The sequence below is a fragment of the Ovis canadensis genome, chromosome 7, assembly GCF_042477335.2.
Source record: "Ovis canadensis isolate MfBH-ARS-UI-01 breed Bighorn chromosome 7, ARS-UI_OviCan_v2, whole genome shotgun sequence".
Taxonomy (NCBI): Eukaryota; Metazoa; Chordata; class Mammalia; order Artiodactyla; family Bovidae; genus Ovis; species Ovis canadensis.
Window position 1 is genome coordinate 67979236 of NC_091251.1, and position 13432 is coordinate 67992667.

The following is a 13432-nucleotide window of genomic DNA, read 5'->3' on the forward strand; positions in this document are numbered from 1 at the left end:
ACCTATGATTCACTATTTAATATAAACCTTACTAAAATAAATTCATTTTTATTCTAGTACAAACTCAAAATATTACCTTGTCTAGAAAAGTAAAATTGCAAGGTTGTCCCTATTAAAATAGTCTAAGCAAGAATGGGGAAAGGTGGAATTTATAGAGAGTTGATACCATTCCCTGGATTCTTTACAAACAAGGATAAACCCCTATCTAATGCAGACTACTCAATGCTGTCTCCTTTTAGTCTAAGTGGGGCCCTTTTACCGAGGAAGCTGCTAATATGGCATCAAGCTATTAATGGGAAAAGCATTTACTTTAGATTAAGAATAGTGTAAAGTAGAGCCGGGCCCTCTATGACTGGCTATTAGGGATGTTAATTAAATATTTATAATGTCTAAATTAGCATAGTGAAAGCTCAATTCATCAATTTGTTCTGGTCTGTTTGTAAGGGGGAAAAAATAACTCCAAATGCCCATGAAGAAAGATGCTATGTGAGTCAATAGGAGGATGACTGAACAATTTATTATGATTGTGGTAAACTTTTTATTTTGATTTTATTTAAAGATACTTGTTGCAGCACCTTATCTTAAAGACCATTTACCACAGTCAATATACTGGAGGGCCATGTATTATTCATTGTTATCCAATGAAAAATTTGCTAAGGTGCTTCCATGCTGAATGTCTGATTGATTCATTGATTTCTTGATAGTTGCTTCCAAAAAGTAAAGGCTAAGTTTGATCTTGAGAAGTGGGGCTGGAAGCCAGAAGCCCCAATTCCTTCCTTTATTACCAACTAGCCTGCTGAAAGGCCTAGTTTTCCAAGCCTTTAGATGATATCTTGCTAATAGAACAGTTTTCAGGCTTCATGGTTAGTAACTGAGAGAAATAGTTGGATCTTCCACTGAAAACTGCTAAGTATGTGGCTGCTTCTCCTTCTGTCCCTGTAGGGAAGCCAGGAATATTAACACCTAAATGCCCATAGCCTGTGAATGCCTAATTAATGTCTTTTATGAATTCCATTCAATTAAAATTATTTTTAATCTCATTTTATTATGAGAAAGTTCCCAAAGGAAAATTTCAACTGTAGATGAGGCTGGCTGCAGTGGAGACTTCATCACCAACATTTAAATGAAGTTGTGTGTGGCTGGCTTAAGCTCATCACCACTCACACACGTTTGGGTAAATACACTTAAATATGGGTGGAAAGTTTGGAACTTTTTTTTAGCAAATCCATTCTCCCCATACTGGCCCAGGAGTTAGTTCCCTGATCATACCTGATGAATGCACTTCCCCTCCAAAACTAAAAACTAGAAAATAAAACTATTAAGACCTCATAGTTTGTTTTGGTTATAATGAACTGTTTTCCTTCTGTCTTGTAGGTTTTCTTCTCCAATTAAGAAGTGACCCGAAATACAATGTGACCCCTCGTTATATGGGTGCATCTGATCACCCTCTTTCTTTCCTCCATCAGACAAGCTGGCCTTCCCTAGAGGGTGGGCTGGCGTGAAAGGGTTAAAGGTTCTCTGGTCAAAATGACCCAACAGAAGGAGCCCGGCCCAGAGCTGAAATCTAAGTGCTAATGACCGCTGCCCTTCACCCCGCTGTTGTCCACCGGCCGGACCTGAGGCCGGGTAGGGGCCGGGACTGGGAGTGGGCACAATGTTCTGCATTTAACATTTGAACTTCTCCTATCCGAGGCAGCAGGCCGTTTTGTCCTGAGGTCGCTGACCCTGGCTCCCCCATCAGCTGCCCTGAAACCTTAATTGAATGACAGATGGTCATCTTCGGGGGCGCCAGAAGCTGCGGGCTGCCTGCCGCGCAGGGGCTGCGGCCCCAGGCCCCAGCGGTCCTGCCCCGGCCCAGCCAACAAGGGGCGGGCAGCAGAGGCAGCAGGAGGCCCTCGGGAGCGGCGGACCTGGTGGGTCTCGGCCAAAGGCGTGGCCCCGCGCCCCCTGAGGAAACAAGCGCCTAAGTGGTCGCACGGGCGAATAGCCGGTTCCTAGTGCCCTAACCAGCCTCCCAGGCCGAGCGCCCCAAACAGTCCAGGCCCTATCTAGGCCTCGGGCCCCGGAAGGCAGCCGAGAAGGGACAAAACGTCTCATTGTCGAAGGCCCGTATTCCAACAACCGCGGGCCCCAGGCGTCGAGGTCTGGAGTCCGTGCGGCCTAAGGCAAACGGGCCAGCGTTCAAGCCCAAGATGCCCATCCCCAGGTGGGTCCACCCTCCTGAGCCGGCGAAAAGGCCCGGAAAAGACCGATCCCATACCGCATGCGGCCTGCCCTGAGTCACCAAGAGCGCCTTCGGGCGAGCGCCATTCCCGGCCGGAGGCCACGCGAGCCACGCTGATGTCCGAGCGCTGGTGCCCCAAAACCACCCCATTGCAAAGAGCTTTCAGGGCTCTAGGGTAATAGATGGGAGCCCCAAAAGGCTCCTGGAGGCACCAGAGTACAGCAGCGCTGCCTCAGCCGTTCGTCCGCGCCCTAGTGTCCTATTTCTTTAAAATAAAAGCTGCGAGCCCTACAATTACTGGGATTACAGTGAGCAGGTATTGATCTGCAGCCGGCATTGTAGGATCAAGCAGGCGGAGTGAGGCAGACATTGCCGCTCCCACCCCCTTGCCGCCGCCTAGACCTGCAAAACGCTAAAAAACCGTTTCTAAATGTTTGGTTTCAAACGCACCATCAACACCTGCTGCAAAAGTACGACCGTCACCGCCCCCCTCCCCGCCTGCACCTCACCTCCTCCCCTCCGCCCGTGGGCCTCCCAGGCCCAAGCCAACTACATCGCCACCTTAAGCCCCCTCCCCCCCCTTCTTCCTTTATTTTTAATTACTGAGGGAAAATATACACATAAGCACAAAAAAAAAAAAAAAGCCTCCCCGGCAGGCGCGAGCGGGGGTGTTGAGGAGGCAGGCGAAGGCGGTAATGCAACGCTAATGCACAGATAGCTGACATCAACTTCCGTCAGGCAGCTCCTGGAGATCGAACCTTTCGATTGTAACTGGGACAATTTGCATAGTGATTCCCTTTCAGAGCTTTCCCGGGTCCATAACAAGCCCCGGCAGCTATTCAAATGCAAGTTGCAACCCCAAATGCAAGACTTGCCGGACCAAAAAGAGCTTTCCGGCGCTCGGGAGAAGCGAGACCCGTGCTTTGGATGTCATCCTTCTCTCTTCTTTTTTCTTTCTCTTCTCGGGTTCCTGATTTAGCTGGGAGCTGTTTATTTATGGCTGCAAATGTGTGCGTGCGAGAGAGAGGGAGAATTGATCTTTTCCTGGACTTAAAGATGGAGCCGAAGGCGCTAGAGGGAATTTGGGTTTGTGCGCCTAGCTCAGACCGGGGCGCCGAAGGGGGCCGTTTGGCACGAAGCCCGAGGTCGCTCTTTTCCACACCCCTCACCTCGCGACATTTCAGGGATCTGAGGGGTCCTGAAGCGGCCTGGCTAACCCACCTGCCCGGGCTGCCCGGGGCCGAGCTACCGAGAAAGGCTTCATGGAGGGAGCCATCCGGTCCCTGTCTTTAAAATGAGCGCAATAAAAGGTATCACCTGCGACTTATGCGGATCACTTTTTCTTACTGTCCACTGGTTCGGGGGCGGGAGCGGAGGGGAATTACAGTTTCCGGGGTGAGGGGGGGGCTTATAGAATCCCGGGGAGGGGGGAATTAGGAGGCTAGAAGTTAGGCTCCCCAGTTTCCCGGTTTCTTTCTCATTTGAAATTATGCAGATTGACTCTCGTTTCCTCCCTCCTAGGGGGCAAATCCTCAAACGCGAACCTGATCACTTGTCACAGAAGCAACTTGCCATGAAATCCGCTAATGCGCCGCGACTCGCCCACCCGGGTAAGCCTCTCTCACAGGCGCGTGCGGAGGTGGGTGTTGGGGACAGGCCGGGGCAGGGGCTCCAGGGGCCCGGCGTCGCTGGTCCACTGCTGAGCCAGTAGCCACGCAGACAGGGTAGGAACCGAGGGCGGAGGGCAGAAGCCGCGTCACGGTCAGGGAGCCGAGCTAGGGCGCCCCCCTCCCACCCTGCCCACCCAGCTCCGGCGCTAACAGGTCCTCCTGGCAAATTTAAAGTAGCAAATGAGGGCGGGGAGGAGGCCTCCCAAATAGGGTGTAAATATCCGGGCGTGCCAAGCGTGGCGGCGGGTACGCGAGCGCGCGTCTGCGGTCTCTGAGCGGTTCTCCCGCGAAGCCGCATGCGGCGGCAGAACTGCACCTGCATCCGTCCGAGTCGTAGAAATGGAGATAGCCAGGGTCACTGACCTGGGGAAAACCCCGAGTTAGAACTTGTCTACACTTCCCTAGGCTGGTTCCTGCTTTCTAAATCTCCCAGGTGGCTTGTTGTCTGCAAATCCAACACAAACCTGCTCAGGATTATCTCAGGCCACTGTCCTTGCAGCACTGACCATTATCTCGATGGAAGAACCAGCTTCTCTGGTCAGAAAGCATAAAGCGGCGGCTAAATTCGTGTCTGTCCCCACCCACCCACCCTGCCCTTTAATGGTGAGAAAATATAGGCTTCTCAAATCCGCAGAAGCAACCAAACACACATTCCCCAATGTTCTTTGTTTATATCCGTTCGGGTGCTGGAAGCTGTCTAACAGGGAGCTTTTTCGTTGAGCCTGTTTTACGCAGAGCACTTGGGATATTTTTCAGTCTTGTATCTTAAACATATATATATATATATATATATATATATATATATATATATATATATATGGTGCTTTATGGATGGTTTTGCAATAGGTTTCTTAAGGAACAGACATGCTCCTAAGTGTTTGGGATTGAATGGTGAGAGAAGCTGCCTGGAAAGTATAAATAAACCCAATGCAAATTAAAAACACATTGAACAGAAGAATGAAGATGAGGGCATTAACTAGTTTGGAAAAAAGCGATTTTAATGTCTGAATTTTCCAGATTTCATGGCCACAAATAACAAATTGAAAGGAATTTAGTCTATCCTTTTACTTATGTTTTCTTCATACACAATGGAAGAACACAGGCCCCACTGGGTTTGTCTGTCAAGTGCACATTTATAAGCATTTCAATGGACAAATCAGATTTGGGATGTTTTCCCACTTTTTCCGTAAACCACAACCAGTTTAGTTCTGATGGAAAACAATTTAAAATTAATTCAAGGTGTAGAAAAAAGAAAAAATGTAAAATCCTGACAGTTAAACTATTACCAGATTCCAAGGGGTTAATTTGATATAAATAACCCACTTGCCTGTGAGCACAGAAGGTGGAAGTTAGAGGTCCTGGCAGCAAAAAGACTCTGGTGGTAACAGAGCTTTGTGAGTCTGAGGGGGTCTGCAGAGGATCTCAGCCTAGCTTTGGGTTTGTTGCATCCCTCTTGCTCACTTAAAACAGTAACTCAAGATGTAAGTAAAAGTGTTTTCATTTTTTATTGATCCCACTAACATCTTTCATTATCCAGCATGTAGCCACAGCAAATTATTGCTCATTTGATACCGAGAATTCTATTGACCATCGCTTTCGTTGGAGAGAGAATTCTAACTACTGGGCTCCTCTATAGTCAGAGCTGAGGCTGAGAACATTCCTCGGCTAAAACCCAAGTAATTGAGCCCTCTGCCTCCAGGAATTGATGGAGATGTGTTCATTACATGAAGCCACGTGAATGTGCATAGAGATCTGCTTTTTACTCTGCCTGCCTTGCCCCCACTCATGCGAAAGGTCGGTCCCTTTGGAACAGATCTGCCTACTTGGAGAGCTGGGCATTTGTTAACCTCTCCTGGAGTCCTTCTGGCAACTTCTTTCCAACTCTGACCAGGGTTAGGGCAAGAGAAATGAGGAAACAAAAGCCTGCTCTTAAGGTCAGTCAGTCCTGTGCTCAAAACCACCCCAATGTAGACACCTATGGAAATCATTACCCACTCCCTCCCCAAAAAAAATGACTCCTAAAATATCCAGATGAGTGACTTTATAGTCTGGATACAACTTTCTAAATTAAACTACCATCCCCTTCAACTCTTCTTGTCATCAAAGAGGTCTAAGTACTGGAAGAGGGAGCTCTGAGTTCAATGTCTGTTTTCTCTTTGGTTGGCAATGGGTGTCCAGCCCCGAATGACAGGCCAGGCGACTCCCGTGCTCCCCGCCAGTGCACGAAGAAGGCGAACCCTGCCGCCTGCGCCCCCAAGCCCCCAGTGAAGGCCTGACCTTTGACCCCAGGGCTAGCAGCTTCGGAGTACTCATGGCTAAAGAGGGAGGAAGGTAGAGAAAAGAGGCTGGAGAGAGGGTCCGGGAGAGGAAAGGAGAGACCAGACTTGTTTCCCGAGAAGCTAGTGGCTGAATTGCCTTCACGCGAAAGGAGTCCAGAGCTGCCCCCAAGCAGGCGCCAGGCGAGGTCTCAACCCTCGGGCTGCCTTCCCCCTTCCCAAGGTGGCTTCCTCAGATCTGCCCGTCCGGACCCAGGCGCCCTTTCGGTCTCCCTTCGGGCGTCTCCGTGAAAAGTGCCCCGATTAGAGGGTGCGCTGAACTGGCACCCCAGCAACGAAGGGAAAGACGTCAAGCCTGACAGCGAGCGGGGCCCGACCACCGCTAGCCCGCCGTCGGCGCCCAGCCGTGCTTGTCACGTTTCCCAGTAGTAGCAATCCATGCTCGCTACACCGTAAGCCCTCCACCCCAAGAGGAGGCCAGGACGGTCTTGCAGAAGCTATGCCCGTGAGGACTCGGTAGAGGAGACGGTTTGGTTAGGTTTCATTTCCACAACCACCAGGTTTTCCCCTAGGTTCCAGAACAAACGGAGAGCAAATTAATGCGTTTAAGAAATGAGTCGGCGCTTGCAGCCCGCCAAACGGCTCCAACTCCAAATCCGAAGGCGGATTTGGGGCTCTTAGGGACCCTCTAGGTAGTTATTTTCCTAATGGTGCTAAATGAGCTTAAAACTGTTCTCTCGGGGACCGCGCTCCAGGAACCTTGTGCGTCTGGGAGCCACTCTTGTTCTAGAACAAGGTAGTGACGGGTTGGGAGCATGCTCTGAGCACGCGGGACTCTTGCCCAAGAGCAGCAGCCTAGAGATGAGAGTAGATTCCAAGTGGGCTTTTAGGGGTTTCGAAATAGGGGAGGGGAATTTAAGCTGGGATTCATACAGTGGATTTTTTTCTTTGTTTTTCTTTTTGTTTTTAACGTAGATAGATAACCCCGGCAGTGGTGTAACCAGCGCGCGTGCCCAAAGCCGTCTTGTCCCTCGAATGCGCTCACCGCCGGCAACACTTGGAGAATCCAGCCCACAGTGGTTTCGAAAACCCCATTTTCCTGATTGCAGCTCAGACTCTGGAACCCCGAGAGCCTCCCCAGAGAGGGAGCCTGAATCGGGCCAAGTAGTGGGTCGGGGACACACATACACATACGCACGCACGCACATGCACACAGAGGCAGAGCAGTGCTTCATAGGATCTAGATCCAGAGTGGCTGGAAAGGGATCTGGGAGGCCATGGCTGAGGGAGCCAGCAAGGCCCTGGTGCTGCCCCTGCCAGAGCTGTGCAGCCACTGAAGCAGCCTGATCCTGATAGTTATTTTGGGGGAAAAAAAATCTGGAAGCCAGGTTTGAGCTAAAGAAAGTAAGGGCAAGTGACAGATGATCAAGCATTTCTTTGAAATGAGGAAGAACTGAGAACTACCCAGCTGGCCTGGCATTAGGGCAAGCTGGACATTAGGAAACTACTCTCCTCGAACACAGAGCAGCACACATCCTCCGACGGCAAGCTCACCCATGCCCAGCAAGGGCCACTGCACCTCCTAACTGCTTTTTCGGCCTCCTCCAGGTTTTGCCAGGCAAATGAAACAAGAACTCAATAGTAAATTATTTTGTTGAGACTTCTGTCTTTTTATGAAAATAAAAGGCAACACTTTGTCATTTTTAATCATATAAGCAGACAATAAACCTAATCTTGATATTGATTTTTCCAGAATCAAGTGATTTTGTGCAGTGTCTGTTTTATTTCCTTTCTGAGGAAGAGCCGTTTGTTGGTAGATGGTGTGGCTCTAAGACTACACTCCAGTGGGCAGGTGCTTATCTGAAACATGTAGTTGATTGTGGACTTTGAAGCGAGATAGCTAAAATGGGGTTCTGCCTGGGTGGCAGGAAGTTTGGTTTTTGTCTAGTTATCGAGATAATGGTTTCAACCTCTGGTGCCCTAGGACAGGTTTAAGACTCAGCTGGTGCTTTTAGAAGTTACGGCCTCAGAGTTTCATTGCAATTTTTTTCAACATAAAATCAAATAAATAAAAATAAAACCAACAACCCCAAAATCTTGATGTTATTGGTCCCAGACAGCACCGTGAGAAGCATTAGCAAGAAGAGCGCGCTCTCGAAGCAGCCCCAAGTTTAGGAAAGGGATTATGAACCTGAGCTGGCCGACCTTGGACACCTGCAAAAGCCCAGTAGATAAGTGGCAAGGGATGCAGGTTCCTGCTAATGGGCTCAGAGACATGGATGATTTCTCTGAATTCTGGTGTTCTTTCTTTCCTTTATCAAAAACAAAGTGATATTTGATGCTGATGCCAAATGGTGTTGGCACCTTTCATGTGAAAGTCTTGAGGTGCAGGGAGGTGGGCCTGGCCTCCACCTAGCTATAGAAGGAAGAGAAAGAGGGAGGGGATGAGGGGAGAAAGCTTCAGAGAAGAAAGGAATGAGTTGGAGAGAGGAAGGAAGAAAAGGAAAAAAAAATGAAGAGGTGGAAAAGGAAATGAAATGGGAGGAAGAGAGTAAGATAGAAATAAAAGGGGGAAAGAGAAGTAACAAGGATGGTGAAGGAGAGGAAGAAAGGAAAAGAGGAAAAAACAGATTTCAAAAGACCTAATAAAAAAACAAAATTACCCCATCCCTCGGAGGGAATTGTTTGCTCTGTGGACTACGTGGGAATTTTCTCACAGCTCTAGGTAGTTTCTCCTCCTTCCTGAAATGCAGAACAAATTACAGTCGCCAGCATAAATTAAAATCCCCGAAACTCCCACTCCAATCCAAAAGGCTGGATTCAGGGCGAGCCGACCGCGGACCCACCGGCAATCCTGCCATCCACCAGCTCCCCCCAGCAACCCCCTCCCCCGCCCCCTCAGTGAATGGCAGAGGTCACCACCAGCCCACTCCACCACCCACCACCAATTTCCAAGGGCCTAGGACCCTGGCTAAGGGAAGCGGACTTGATGGTTCTATGCCCTGCGGAGGGGGATGGAACCTCGGGCCTTCGAGTGACCCTAGGGCTCTGACCTTTGCCGCGGTCCTCTGGGGTCAGCAGTTAACCTATCGCTCCCCGCCCCTCTTCCCGTCCCGCCCTGGTCACTCAGCGGCCCCGGGCTAGGGAGAGTGCGTCAATATTTGGGACCAGCGTGGGGGAGGGAGCGGCGTCCAGGCAGGATTGCAGGAGGATGGAGCCCAAACCTGCGTGCTCATTCCGCTCCCCATACCCAGAAGACCCAGCCTCAAAGATCCGTCGCTTGCCTGGCGCTCAATGTCAAGGCCCAGCTAACCTCGTGCCTGGTAAAAAACCCGCTAAGGCACGTAGGAAGAGAGTGGGGATCTTTCTCAGTTTTCCTGCCCTGTTTAGAGCAATTTATCTTCATTCAAAGTGTTACACACCCTTCAGACACCAGCCACCCACCCTTTTGCATTTGGGGAATTCAAAGAGCCTTGGGTGAGAGGGGGAGCAGTGTAGAGTTAGTCTTGTGTCCTCCTCAAGCCCGAAACCTTGGACTAGTCTCTGCGAGCAGCTGCCAAGAGAACTAGTGAAGAAATTGGGCCAAAGTCCATGCTACGGGGCCCAGCTGACCGCCTCACTGTCCCCTCCGGGACTACGGGAACCAGCCTAGCGCCTGCCCCATCCCACTTCCAAAAGTGCCTGCGACCGGCGCCCCAGAGGGCTCTCCCGGCGGGGACGGAGGGGAAAGCGGGCGGCAAACCGGAGGCTGCCGAGGCTGGCGGAGCGCCCCCAGCCCCCAGCTCACCGCTGCTTGGGGTTTTCGCGGTCTACCCAGCTGGAGCCGGGGCCGCCAGGAGCCGAGAGCGTTAGGTTCAAATGCATCAAGGCTCTGAAGTCATTTATCCGGTTTCATAAATAATTTTCTTATTACACTTAAGCCCGATTCCTGCCCCCTTCCCGTTTTTATTGCGGGGTTTCAGCGGCTAAAAAGTTTCTAAGTCGGGTGGGCCGTTGTTTTCCTTTTTCCATCATTAACATCATTAATATAAGCTATCAATAACCCTGTCGTTCGGAGCCGAGTTTCACGGTATTGATCCACGCGGCTATTCATCTCTGCCATGCAAGACACGGAATAATTTTCGCATTACAGTAGCTTGGATTTGCTTTTAATTCATATTTAAAGCTGCAACCGGCTCGGTGGAGCGCTCTGCGAAAGACTAGAGGCGCCTAATTAATAATAAGTTAGAAACGAAGGAAGGCACCGGCGAATAAATAATTAATACAGACATCTATGTCTCTTTGAATATTGCTCCTTTAAAAATTTAGACTTACCAGGACCATACTGTAAGTCTGCAATTTATATTGCAGGGATGATTTAAGAAAGCTATTTTTTTTTCCTTGAAATACAATACTAAATTATTTACAGTGTTTTTGCAAACCTAAGTTCCTTCATTAGCCAGCCCCTCGGGTTTGTTCCTTCCAGGTGGAAAACACCAATTAAAAAAAAATAGTAATCAAAATAAGAATCACAATAAACTCCCAAGAACCACTGGCTATGATTAGTTTAAAGGTGGCAAGGGTGGGGGCAGATTGGCTGGAAGAGAGGCTTATGGGGTTTTCAGAGGAGCAAAGAGCTGCCCTGTGGGGGGCTTGAGGGGGAGGGCTTGTTAGAGAAAACAAAAAAATCTAGTCAGTGGCAGTGACTTGGGACATTCACTGGTGCTGTAAGGAACAAAGTTTTAGGTAAACTCAGAGTTCTCAAGGGGACTCAGGGAGTGTCCCAGGTCCTCCCCCCTAAAACACCCCCTGGGAGGAGGGGGAAATAGAATTTTTAAAGAAAAACTATTGAAAGTCATTTCTGGATTCCAGGCTATCTGGGAGCTACCACTGGGCTAGGAAAGATAACAAAAGTTAAGCAGGTCAAAGTGACTGAGAATCAGACAAGGGTTTGTGTGAGAGAGACTAAAATTTGTTTGCAATATTGTTAGCAATATTGATTTTTTTTTGTTATTTGGATTAATGTATGTTAAACAGAGAAATACAGGCATTAGTAAAGTACATTATAATCATCTATTGTTGGGAGCAACCTTTCTCAGGTGAGTGCTGGAGACTCAAGACTTCGAAGCACTTCCAGGGGCTCAAGAGCATCCAGGTCCAGATAGGGGCATCCGGGAGCCCACAGGGGCGGGTAGTGCAGACAGAAGGCACCCTCAACCCCAGCTTGCTCTTCCTCCTGCTCCTTTTAGAATTACAGGCTTATTTAACCAATCTACTACCCAGGTATGTCAGGCTCAATCTCTAGCTGTGTAGGTGACTACAGAAATGTACATACAAGCTAAGTCACTTCAGTTGCGTCTGACTTGTTGCAACCTCATGAACTGCCAGGTTTCTCTGTCCATGGGATTTTCCAGGCAAGAATACTAGAGTGGGTTATCTGGAGAGGTGGAGGCATTCTTGACACCAGAAATTCTTCGCCAGCCCCAGGCATTTTCCCACAGCCTCCTAGACCGGCTTCCAGGTCTATTGGCCCTGGTGACTATCCCTACAACCAGTTTGGGTTTCGACCTAAGGCTGGGAACTCCCACATCCCAGTCAGTGGCCTGAGGCCTGGCAGGGAGCACATTGGTGTGCCTACCCGAGTACATACAGATGCATCCACACCAGTTAGACCTGAAAAAAGATACAAACTGGGGAGACAGACACCTGGAGACCCTCCCAGTCCTGGCTCTGGATCTTGGGTGCTGGCACAGCCCTGGGAAGTGTGCCTCTGAGACAGCAGACATCCCCCACATAACGGTCCCCAGTCATCCCTTCACCCCAACCCAACCGCAGGCCTGCTCCCCACAGGCCCTGGAGCCTTGCCCTGCCTCTTCCCCCGCAGTTTGGGGGGAGGGGTTCTAAGACCACACACTCTGCTTTTTTTTCTCATCCCCTCTCCTGCACCCTGGGTCACTGTATTTAAGGAGCAAGACCCTGCGACATGAAGTTCCCAGCAAGTGAAGGTGAAGGTCTTTTACAAGCTGCACTCATGTTAAAGGACTTGCAAAGGGCCCCTTGGGCCTTGGATGGTTCAGAAGGGGGCAAAAGTGTTAGAAGGTAAGGGCTGTAGGGGGAAAGACTTATGGGCACCATTGCTCGGATGGTGCTGGGTCAGACACTGGCCCAGAGCCCAAGAATCACAGCCGAGGCTGGTTCTCCTGTCAGCCGCAGGGATGAAGGAATGAGAAGGCCAAAACTTACAAGATGTACAGGGCCGGATGGGCAAAGAAAGAAGGGAACGTGTAGAAAGTGTGATGGGGAAAGGAAAGATGAAGGTTGGGAGGGGAAAAGGTGGCTCAGCCTCAAAAAAACACATGGCCAGGCGCAACCAGGGCGGGAGGCACAGGCAAGGGATGCGGAGCCCAGAACACCAACACCGGCGTTTCATTTTTAAATCTTCTAGGTGTCTGCGGGTCAAATAAAGACAAGGGCAGTAACGATTATTCTGTTAAATCTATGGTACTTGACTTCGCAAACACTAATTGATTAGACACCAAAATGATTTGTTTAAAGAGTTTTCGTTCCCAAGTGCAGCTGCTCTCCAGTGGGTCGGCATGATACTGCAAGGCTGCGGAGGAGCTCACCAAATGGGCCATGCTCCCGGCTGCAGAGGCTGCAATCAGCCCAGCGCTCTGGGGGCTAGTCCACACCCATCCACCTCAGATTCTGGGCTGGACTGCCACCCTCGACTTCCATCCTTCCTGTCCACCAGGTCCGAAGCTTGGTTTACCTGGAAATCATTGTGAGCCAACTTTGCCCTCTCTCCAGTCCTTTTGCTCGAAGTTGTCCTCACTTTGGGTCGCTTTGATCTGCTCCAGTGAAAGGACCCCTTTTCCCTGTCCTTCCCAGTCTCAAGCCCTGTCGTTCTCTACATCAGGGGCTCACCAGCTAGCCTAGAATAGAGCCCCAGAAAGGAAGCACTGGAAGAGCATTTACCACCGCCCCAAATCTTGTAAAGTCACTGCCCCACCGCACCTGCAGCCCAGATAGGTCTCCTTTGTAATATACTTCAACAATACAAAGACTAGGAAAGAAAATTCACTGAAGGGTTGGCCAGAGAAGGTCACCTGCCCCGGAATCTGCTGGCTGTATCCATAGCAGGGTCTTGAAAACAGTATGTTCCATCTGGGAGCCTTGGACCCCATCCCAAGCCCCAGGGCATCGGGAAGCCCCTCTCCCTTTAGGGCTCTTAGAGATCTTGAAAGAGATCTTGAAAAGCCCTAGCCAAAGTGGGCAGCCAT

At 49.9% G+C, this 13432-nt stretch overlaps 1 long non-coding RNA gene across 1 annotated transcript; it reads left to right on the forward strand.

Annotated features, from left to right (window-relative positions):
- Positions 1 to 1590: 1590 nt before the first annotated feature.
- On the forward strand, positions 1591 to 7922 carry LOC138444171 (uncharacterized). Its single transcript, XR_011258402.1, has 4 exons — positions 1591 to 2206; positions 3204 to 3534; positions 3746 to 3834; positions 7146 to 7922. It is a non-coding gene; the product is annotated as an uncharacterized lncRNA (long non-coding RNA).
- Positions 7923 to 13432: the final 5510 nt, after the last annotated feature.